The sequence below is a fragment of the Triticum dicoccoides genome, chromosome 4A, assembly GCF_002162155.2.
Source record: "Triticum dicoccoides isolate Atlit2015 ecotype Zavitan chromosome 4A, WEW_v2.0, whole genome shotgun sequence".
Classification (NCBI taxonomy): domain Eukaryota; kingdom Viridiplantae; phylum Streptophyta; class Magnoliopsida; order Poales; family Poaceae; genus Triticum; species Triticum dicoccoides.
In genome coordinates, this window is record NC_041386.1 from 327,472,531 (window position 1) to 327,482,537 (window position 10,007).

Sequence of the window (10,007 nt, forward strand, 5' to 3'; positions counted from 1 at the left end):
ACCGTGGCTCGGCCAACCACCCGCCGGCGATTAGCTGCACCGACGCCGCTCCGGATCCCCCATGACCCGCACATCATCCCCATCCCCAGCTGGCGCATCCCTCCCCCCTGCACCACCCAGAACGCTCCACCGCTACCAACCGGCGCCGGATCCATCCCTCGACCCGGATCGCGCCTCCGCCACCATCCATTGCCCCACATCGCGCCGCCGCCACCGTCCATCGCCCCACATCGCGCCACCGCCACCGTCCCACGATGGGGATCGCGGCGCAGCCACCGTCCCACGATGGGGATCACGCCGCAGCAACTGTCCCACGATGGGGATCGTGCCACTTCAACCGCCATCGACCCACCTCCCGTCGTCGGGATCCTGCTGTCGCGCGACAACCATCGGGATCCTCCCACCGTGCGACCTCCCTCCACATGCCGCCGTGAACTTCTCCCACCAGCCACAGCGACCTTCTTTCCTCCCCTTCCTCGCTGAAGGTGAGCTAGCAGGCCACCATAGCCGCTCTGCCACCAACGCGCCATCGCCTCCGGCGGCCCCTCCCGCATCACCTCCGTTTCCCGCCGCCAGCCACGGCATGCGGCGCCCTCCGCCCCCGCCACTTTCATCCGACCCTGCTAGTGTCCAGTACATCGGCCGTCCCTTTCATCAGATATATTGGCCTCTGGATCCTCTGACGACCACCACGGTTGAGATCCGATGGATGTTGTCGGCCATGAGTAGTGGTTGCCGGAGCCCGTGTTTCTCCTGACCAAAACTGATGCATTTCTTCTTGTTCTTCTTCAGTTTTGTTGACTGAACTTAACTGTCTCCACTGATTGGACTGCAGGTGACATGTGGATGATTAGTCTGAATGATTGGTCTGAAGTGCCACTGAAGACATATAGAAACTATACTTCACATGTTTCACTACTTCGAGAGTGTGTCTTGCAATTAGTCTCTGCCCCACCTTAAAACAAAATGGATCATCTACTCCAAGCGTGTGTGCACGTGGATTCGAGGGATTTGGTTTTTTCTCTAGTAACTAGCATATTTGGTGAATGTGTGAAGTCCTGCTACTACTAATAGAGAAGGAAAATCACCAATGAACCTCATTTTGAGATAAAATAGAACCAATTTAGAAAAACTTGGCAAGCCCACATTATGTCACCACCCATTTCTTTTATAAGACAGTCGTGTGTGCGTGCGTTTGGTGTGATCGTGCTATGGGTATGCTTTTCCTTTATGTTTTTAATAAATCAGAAGTTCATACATACAAAAAATTGAAGTTTAAAAAATAAATGTTTGTAGGCAAAATTCACATGCGAAATAATGTATTTCGTGTGTGGGTGTGTGCCAAGACCACAAGTTCAGATGAGCAAAAAGTAATGAAATCAAACCTAAAAATGTTCATTGCACACGTTCAAATAAAAAGAGGAACACACCATCAAAATATCCCACAGAAGGTCAAATTGAAATAACAAATATAGTTCAAAAAAGAGTAATTAGAAAATGGATTTCTCTTGTTTCAAAAATAGACACGCTAGAAGTTTAAATTAAAATAACAGAGCGGCTCAATGTTTATTGAAAACTCAGATTTAACCGCCAATAAAAATTAAAACCAAGGACTTCAAATAAAAAATGGACCAGATAAAAGTTTATATAAAAATGTGTTTGCTCATTTGTACAACCATAGAAGATCAAACTAAAAAAACAAAAAAGCGGTTTGATATTTCCCCATTTCTAAAATAGAAACACAGAAGTTCAAAATAAAAAAATCGAGAAGTGCAAATTAAAATAAAAGAGTAGTTCAAATTTTAAAACAACTGACTAAATAATGAAAAGTAAGAAGTTCAAGCAAGAAATAGAACAATTGAAAATTCATAAAAAAAGATTTTGCCATTTCTAAATATTTTTTTTTCTACAAGTTCAAATTTAAATAACGGACCGGTTCAATATTTCTTACAAAACTAGTACTTTTTCGTTACGAAAAAATAAACCAAGAAGTCCAAATTACAAAAAAATAAAGAAGTTCGATATTTATCAAAAAACCTCAGATTTTCCTTGTTAGTAAATAGAAAATATGAAGAAGTTCAAATTAAAAAAGGAGTAGTTCGATATATACGGAAAACTCAACTTCTTTCTGTTTATAGGAAAAATAAACGTATGAAGTTCAATTTTATTTAAATGTTTGATGCTTATTTAAAAACATATTTTTTCTGAAAAAAGACTAAGAATTTCAAATTAAAATATTATAGAAGTCTGAAGTATACAGAAAACTCAGATTTTCTCGTTACTAAAGAATAAAATGGAGAAGTTCAAATTAAAGTAAAGGAACAAATGAAAAGTTTAAAAAGATCTTTCCCACTTTTTCTTAAAACTAGAAGTTCAAGCTAAAACAAGAATGTGGTTCGATGGTTATTTAAAAAATATAGGTTTACGTTTTTTTAAAACTCATATATCTATTGTTATTATAAAATCAACCATGAAGTTCAAATTGAAAAAAAACATTGAAATCCGACGTTCGTTTGAAAAATAAAAAACAAATCTTTACTGAAAAAAATGTGAAGTTCAAATAAAAATAACACGGAAGTTCTAAGTGAAGACTACTAGCTGTTCAACTACTACATGGAGTGTTTTTCATATACGAAAAAAGAATAAAAAACAAGGTCTAAAAATACATTTTGCTAGAAGTTCATGTGGTGGGCCCAGGAAGTTCAAATATTATTGTAAAGAAGGTTCACGTACACAGAGAAGTTCGAAGTATATAAAAAACTCAGATTTGTTGCAAGAAGTTCAAGTGCTCTGTCCGGAGAAGTTCAAAAATTCTTGCGGAAGAGGTTCACCTTGTATTTCCATGTTCGATTTTTTCTGTATAAAAATCAAATACAATTCTTTACTCAAAATATAAAAAGGTGAAGTTCATATTGAAATAACAGAGAACTTCAGAGTTTATTAAAACCTAGGATTTACCTGTTCAAGAAATAAAAAACATAACACCATTTTTTGCACTTTTAAAAACAACTCATAAACAAAAAAAAGGTTGCTAGAAGTTCAAGTGCTCGACGAGTAAAAGTTCAAACAAATCATGTGAGGGAGCTTCATCGTGTATTTAGATGTCCAAAATACGAGAGAGAAGTTCAAAGTGATAACAACCGGAAGTTCACGTACTGCATGGTGTGTATTTCATATAAGAAAAATATAATAAAATGAAACAGAGTGAAGTTAAACAAACATGCCCCAGAAGTTCAACTATTTCACGCAGTGCAAAAAACAGCACGTAAAAAATAGAGTGAAGTTCAAATAGACATGCCCGAGAAGTTACTAATTTTACGCAGTGCATTTCCATTCGCAATGAAGGAAGAAATCATGATCTCGTCATTTCTCTAATTTACTTCAGAACGACAGGAATATCATTTGTGTAAGTTCAAAGTCCTCGGTCGGAGAAAGTGAAAAAAAATATTGTGAGAGAGGTTTGTACAAAAAGAATATCATTTGTGTAACACTGACGAATGGATGAGAAAATTACAAACGAAAATACGTCATAGAAGTTCAATGTGAAAATAGCAGGAAGTTCAACTACTACAGAAAATGAATTTCAAATGAAAAACTTTTAAAATCGTCGCGAGTATGAAAAAACGATTAACACGGGAAAGTTGCGTGTTTACGGCAGCTTTCCACCGGTATATCACTTGCTCAATTCCGGTGAGTGGATGGAGAGCTACGAGCAAAAAAATCATGTGAAAACAGAGTGAAGTTCAGGTACACGCGCCGAGAAGTTCAGGTTCTTCGCCCGGTGCATTTTCGAAGAATCTGTTTTGCGATAAAGGCAGAACGAATGATCTCGCCATTTTCAAAATTACAGGAAAACAGCTAGGAATCAGAGAAAACCATCAACATGGGAAAGTCTCGCATTTTCCGTAGCTTTTTAGCCGTATATTATTTGCCTCATTCCGATAAAGTTTGTAGAACTTACGGGGAAAATATGTTTTTAGCCATTTTCAAATTTGACTTAAAACCGTAAGGAATTGGGAGAAACAATATATACAGAAAGTTTCGCGTTTATTCAAGCTTTCCAACACCATATCATTTGCTGCATTCGGACGTACGGTTAAAAAATTAGCTCAAAAATACGAACTCGGTGGAACTTGTATCATTTTCTAAATTACTTTTAAACCATTCAAAATTAGAAAAAACTTTTAACGTGAAAAAGTAGCTCATTTTCATAAGCTTTCCAACGCCATATTATTTTCCTCAAGTGTATTGGCCGTTTAGAAATGACATCGAAAATACGAACTCGGGTGTTCCGTTTGCGAAATTCTATGATTTTCTGAATTACTCTTTATCCATAGGGAATTAGAGATAACTTTTAACATGTGGAAGGAGCGGTTTTGCAGTAGCTTTCCAACACCATATTATTTGCCTTATTCCAATAAACAGTTTAAAAATGCGATCGAAAATACGATTCACGTTTTTTGTATGAAGAAAAAACGGTTTTCAAAACTGCTCTTAAACTGCTTACATTTTGCCAAAAATTTAACTTGGGTCATGATACTGATGTCCATAGCTTTCCAATGGTATATCGCAAGCCCCGTTTGGGCGATGTTGGCGCAAGTTCAACCTAGCACTAGGAGAAGTTCAGGTCGAACAACTGAGGCAGTAAAATTGCAAAAAACGCAATTTCATCACGAGTCGAGAGCAAAATCCGCCAACTAGCGAGATTCCTATTTAAAACCGGTATTTAGTTGCTAAAAACGTTCCTAGATTACACTAACATCATATAGAACACGACTAAATAGAATAATTCGCGGGGGAAGCCACGGTTGCGAAGATAGCCCGAAGGCCGGGTTCGTACAGAGGGAAGTCCAGGCGCGTTACTCATGCAGTTCCGGTTGTGATCAGAATATTATTCTGATCCCGTGATCAGAATAGTGTTTATGTATACACACACACACACACACACACACACACACACACACACACATATATATATATATATAGGATAGCACTATTCTAATCCTAGAATTAGAATAGTTATTCTGATCACGATCCACCCTATATAGGGCCCGATGTTCCTGAGATCCCGAGCAGCCCACCCGACCGGTACGAGGAAAATAAACCCAGCCCACCTGCTCCCACGATCCCCTCCCCAACCTTCGAACTGCATGACGCCGCAACCACCGCCACCCTCCCTGCCTTGTGCCGCCGTCGGGCCCCGGCCACGAATCACACCGCCGCCCTGCCCCGACCTTCAACCGCGCCGCCGCAGCGTCCTCCCTCCCGTGCCGCCACCGCCGCCTCCCTCCCCACCTCGCCACCAACTGGTGTTGTGCCGCACCCCTGACCCCAACCGGAGACGCCGTCTCACCTCCTCCCTAGATCCCGCGCCATGGTCCCGCACACGCTGCCCCTGACGATAGGAGCAACCACCCGTGCGGGCTGCTCCACTACCTACCGGCCTTCACCACTCCCCTCCACCAGCAACGGCCCCGCCCAATCCACCGAGCGCCGGCGTCCCCCATCTCCCTCCACCTTCCTCTATGCGTGATGGATGCCATGGCACGGGACCATGAGCTCGCCGGATTCCTTCCCCTACAGCTAGCGCCACCACCTACATCCGGCGCCACAGTCGTCCAGGCCGTTCAACTTCGCCGCCTCAGGCCGTGCAACTCCGCCCGTGTGAGTGCGCTCCGCTCCTCCGTAGCTTCTCCAATTCGGATGGCAGGTGACCTCGTTGATGTCTGAAGTTACTTCCTCCCCCTGTCCTAAAACCGAATCCATATCAAAGCATCGATTCTTCCCCTGTCCAGTCTTGTATTTGTTCTCTAAGTGATTTTCATTGATGTTTGAAATTCAGATGTATCTGCAGTTGCAAAACACTAGTGTTTTTGGGTCTGAAGTTCAGATGTATCTGCAGCTACAAAACACTCGTGTTTTTGGCCCATTGTTTTTAGTTTCACAAGCCGCAACCCATACTCGCTGCTTCTGTATGGGGACTTGGTGGCCTAATATGCATGAGCCGCCGTCGCAGAATGATTGGAAGGTCAGATGCAAAAACCAATGAAGTTCAAAGATAATATACGGAAATAAAAACAGGAGAACTCTGCAATCAAATGTATTTCAACAGCAGTTCTGCTGCATATGCATAGTTCCATAAATAAAGAACAGACAAGCACTAAAAGTGTGTGTGAGATGCAGGCAGAATGCTAGTGGCCGAGTACTAGTTGCATTTTTTAATTGAGAGTACTAGTTCAAGATGTGGCGGGGCATGTAGTAAGTTGGGACATCTACGGTAGAAGGATTTTTTGTTTTCCTTTATTTCCTTTTCTCAGAGAACTAGTGCTCCACTGATGTCTGTCTGGAACCCCATTACATCCATCTAGAAATTTTCAAAAAGTTGAAATTTAAATGAAAATGAAAGTCCAAAAAACTGAAGCAAGTTAATGTATCTTGTTAGAATCTTTTCTCCATTCATGTGTCGCCAAAAAAATGTACACATAATTATTTACCATGGGGCACTAGACCCAATGTTCAAAGCAAAAAATTACAAAGTATTTCAAAAAGGTCAATAAAAACGAATTTTGCCCAATTTTTAAAAAGTTAGTAGTTAAAATTTAAATAACAGAGCGGTTCGATGATTATTACAAAACTCAAATTTCACCAATTATTAAAAGATTATACCAGGAAGTTCAAATTAAAAAAACCAAGTGGTTCGATGATTAGATACCAAAGAAGAAAATAAACGTCACCTAGAAAATATTAACTCTCGAAGTTAAAATTTAATAAGTTGGAGAGTTCAAAGAAAATGTTATGGTTGTACAAAAAAAGCCCATGGATTTTCCTGTCATCGAAAAAAGATACTCAAAAAGTTTGAATTAAAATAACAGAGTCCTTCATATTTGTAAAAAAACATATCATCAAGTATAGAAAAACAGAAGGTCAAACTAAAATAACATAGCAATTCAAAAATAAAAGAGCACCCAGAAGCGGATATTTCACCATTTCTAAAAAACAAAAAAACAAGAAGTTCAAATTTTAAAAATAGAGAAGTTCAAAAACCATAGAAAATGACTTTTGTCATTTCTAAAATAAAAAAACTCTAGAATTTCAAATTTAAATAACCGGCGGTCCAATATTTATTACAAAACTAGGATATTTTGTTACTCAAAGAAATAATCAAGAAGTACAAATTACAAAAATAGAGAAGTTCGATATAAACAAAAACTTCCATTTTCCTCGTTATCAAATAATAAACCAAGAATTTCAATTCAAAAAATGGAGCGGTTCAATATATATTAGAAAAACTCGAATTTTTCCTGTTACTAATGAGTAAACCAAGAAGTTCAGTCTGAAATTACCAAGAAGTTGTACAACGTTTATTACATTTCTAAAAAATACACAATGAAGTTCAACTAAAAAAGGTAGAGTGGTTCACCGTGTATTTAGATGTCCAAAAACACAAATAAAATATGTTATTTTGGTGTTTTAAAATAATTCTCTCAAACCAGAGAGAAGTTCAAAGTGATAACAACCGGAAGTTCACGTATTGCATGGTGTGTGTTTCGTTACTTTCGTTTGCAAAAATAAAATAAAAATGTAAACTTTTTGTTGCTAGAAGTTCAAGTGCTTGGCCCGGGAAAGTTTAGGAATTCGTGTGAGAGATTTTCATAATGTATTAAAAAACTTTCCAAACGGTATATCATATGCTCTATTCCAAAGGGTATATCACACACTCTATTCCGAAAAACGGTTAAAACAAATTGGTGTATGTTGTTCATAATTAATATTGCGGGATGTCCGACCTCCAATTACATGTTTTAAAATGGCAAGAAATGGCGTCCGACTTTCAATTGCATGTAATTCGATGTGTACACAAAAATACGACAGAAGTTCATAGTGAAAACAACGAGAGGTTCAAGTACTACAAGGAATGCATTTCAGGAGAGAATAAAAGTATAGAAAAATAAAAGCTTAAAAAGTTTGTCGAAAGAAGTTCAAATGCTCTGTCCGGAGAAGTTCAAAAATTCTTGCGAGAGAGGTTCACATTGTATTTCCATGTTCGATTTTTTTCGTATAAAAATCGAATACAATTCTTTACTCAAAATATGAAAAGGTGAAGTTCAAATTGAAATAACAGAGAAGTTCGGAGTTTATTAAAACATAGGATTTACCTGTTAAAAAAACAAAAAACACAAGCTATTTTTTTCACTTTTAAAAACAACTCATATACGGAAAAAATGGTTGCTAGAAGTTCAAGTGCTCGGCGAGGAAAAGTTTAAAAAATTCTTGTGAGAGAGCTTCACCATGTATTTAGATGTCGAAAATACAAAGAAATATATGTTGTTTTTTGTGTTTTAAAATAATTCTCTTAAACCAGAGAGAAGTTCAGAGTGATAACGATCGGAAGTTCACGTACTACATGGTGTGTATTTCATATAATAAAAATACAATAAAGTGAAACTGAGTGAAGTTCAAACAGACATGTCCCAGAAGTTCAACTACTTCACGCGGCGCAAAAAACAACACGTCAAAAAACAACACGTCAAAAACAGAGTGAAGTTCAAACAAGCATGCCCCAGAAGTTCAACTACTTCACACAGTGCATTTTCGTTCGCGATGAATGCATAAATCATGATCTCGCCATTTTTTAATTTACCTCAAAACAACAGGAATATCATTTGTGTAACTCCAAGTCCTCGGTCGGAGAAAGTTAAAAAAATTATTGTGAGAGACGTTTGTACAAAAGGAATATTATTTGTGTAACACTAACGAATGGATGAGAAAATTACAAACAAAAATACGTCACAGAAGTTCAACGTGAAAACAACAGGAAGTTCAACTACTACGTTGAATGAATTTTAGATGAAAAACTTTTAAAATCGTCGCGAGTATGAAAAGATGATCAACACAGGAAACTTGCGTGCTTACAGCAGCTTTCCATCGATATATCACCCGCTCAATTCTGGTGAATGGATGGAGAGTTACAAGCAGTGGATGGAGACCTACGAGCAAAAAAAGAACGTGAAAAAACAAAGTGAAGTTCAGGTACACGCGCCGAGAAGTTCAGGTTCTTCACGCGGTGCATTTTCGAAGAATCTGTTTCGCGATAAAGGCAAAACGCATGATCCCGCCGTTTTCGAAATTACTTGAAAAAGGCTAGGAATCAGAGAAAACCATCAACATGAAAAAGTTTCGCATTTTCCGTAGCTTTTCAGCGGTATATTATTTGCCCCATTCCGATAAAGTTTGTAGAAATTACGGCAAAAATATGTTTTTCGTCATTTTCGAAACTGACTTCAAACCGCAAAGAATTGGGAGAAACAATATATACCAAAAAGTTTCGCATTTGTTCAAGTTTTCCAACGCCATATCATTTGCTGCATTCGGACGCACGGTTAAAAAATTAGCTCAAAAATACGAACTCGGTAGGACTTGGACCATTTTCTAAATTACTCTTAAACCTTTCAAAATTAGAAAAAAACTTTCAAGATGAAAAGGTAGCGCATTTTCATAAGCTTTCGAACGCCGTATCATATGCCTCCATTGGATTAGCCGATTAGAAATGACATCGAAAAAACAAACTCAGCTGTTCGATTTATGAAATTTTACGTTTTTTCAAATTACTCTTTAACCATTGGGAATTAGAGAAAACTTTTAACATGTGGAAGGAGCAGTTTTGCAGCAGCTTTCCAATGCCATATTATATGCCTCATTCCGATAAACGGTTTAGAAATGCGATCGAAAATACGATTCACGTTTTTTGTGCGAAGAAAGGACGATTTTCAAAACTGCTCTTAAACCGCTTATATTTTGCCAAAAATTTAAGTTGGGTCATGATATTGGTGTCCATAGCTTTCTAACGGTATATCGCAAGCCCCATTTGGGCAATGTTGGCGGAAGTTCAACCTAGTTCACAGGGAAGTTCAACGTACTACTAGCGGGGCAGGTCAGGTTGTGATCAGAATATTATTTTGATCCCGTGATCAGAATAGTGTTTATGTATATTATTTCGCTGTAAGGAA